The 1556-nt window shown below is 30.3% G+C and overlaps 1 non-coding gene across 1 annotated transcript; it reads left to right on the forward strand.

Moving 5' to 3' along the window:
* Positions 1–331: 331 nt before the first annotated feature.
* Positions 332–411, forward strand: TRNAL-UAG (transfer RNA leucine (anticodon UAG)). The gene has a single exon. It is a non-coding gene; the product is annotated as a tRNA-Leu (tRNA).
* Positions 412–1556: the final 1145 nt, after the last annotated feature.

Raw genomic sequence — 1556 nt, forward strand, 5'->3', positions numbered from 1 at the left:
AAAGATATATTTCTCAGTGTCTTGTCGTGAACACGATGACAACACACAGGAGTTATGTTTGACTAAACACAACTTCAATTTGAGGAGTTATAAGTCATGCCATGCAAGTAGGACTCAGTCATGTACATAATTTTTTTCAAAACTTGCCAATTTGGATAATATCTCACTTAAATTGCACCATTGCGAAAAACTTGTCCCATTTAATATCATGTAATCTAATTTATTCATAGTCTCTTTATTTTCTTCCTTAATAAAGTCAGTGCAAATTATTTTGTTATGTTTAAAACTAAATAAAATATAAAATTTACAAGCCCAATTGTCAATAACAAAGGACAGTTTGGCCGAGTGGTCTAAGGCGCTAGATTTAGGCTCTAGTCCGAAAGGGCGTGGGTTCAAATCCCACAGCTGTCATGGTTTTTTTTTTCTTTGATTACCCTATATGCACCTCCATTTCATATATTGTGGGTAGGGAAAATTATATTATTTTGAAAAATATTTAATATAAATAAAAAATAAAAATCACCTTAATTTATCTTGTCTCTTAGTTTTGTATTGGAAAAAGTATAATAGCTTCATTAATGGATGCATTACTTCTAAATAAAAGGGTAAGTAACATGATTATCATAAGGACTAGGAATTATATTTGAGATTCAAGGGTGGCAATTTATAATCTTTTTAGCCCATTAGTCCATAATCTTTTTAGCCTTCTATGGGGCAACAAACAACACTTTTGTTATATACCTTCTTATTAATTAGTTTTTAAACCTAACTGAAGTTCCATGAGTAGGAAACGATCTTCCAAAAACTTTTTCATGAATAAGGATAATGCATGCATTTGACAAATCTAACAAAAATAATAATGTATACAACACATTGGAGATAACCCATGGGACTAGAATGAGAATGAATTCCACTTATTACTACATTAGTTTCAATGTATCAAAATATTTTACTAGGATCTAATTCATCTAAAGTGAGTAAAATGGTATAAGCCATTTCAATCACTAATGAGAAATTTATGTATATGAATATGAATGCAGTATCAACTATTAACATTATTGATTTTACTCTCTAAGTTGAATGGATCATTTTAGAGGATCTAGATCCATTTTTCTACAAGTAGAAAGCAAAAGTTCTGAAGATACCACAATTCTCGTCACAAGAACTTTACGTCTATGAAACTAGTCACTACTAGTACCTTGGTTTTAGCCTCCCAAAACCTTATGATTTTCAAAAATTTGTGAAACCATGCAAGCATCAAAATACCTTGTTTCCTCCTACATCTTATGAATAATGTAGTATTCACTTGTTATTTTCACCAACTCGGCATTCATTTTTTTTTTTGGCAATAACAATGTCTTGATGTATTTTGGTTGTAATTGTAATTATTTATAAAAATCAAAGGAGCTTTGTATTCATGCAAAGTAACATATGTATAAGAAAATTGTCAATTGGTACAGGTGGAGAGTATACAAGTGTGTAATTATATAACCTTGTTTCCTCCTACATCTTATGAATAACGTAGTATTCACTTGTTATTTCTCACCAACTCAACA

This window comes from Vigna unguiculata, chromosome 6 (assembly GCF_037176805.1).
Source record: "Vigna unguiculata cultivar grain cowpea cultivar isolate G323 ecotype 2 chromosome 6, ASM3717680v1, whole genome shotgun sequence".
In the NCBI taxonomy this organism is placed as follows: Eukaryota; Viridiplantae; Streptophyta; class Magnoliopsida; order Fabales; family Fabaceae; genus Vigna; species Vigna unguiculata.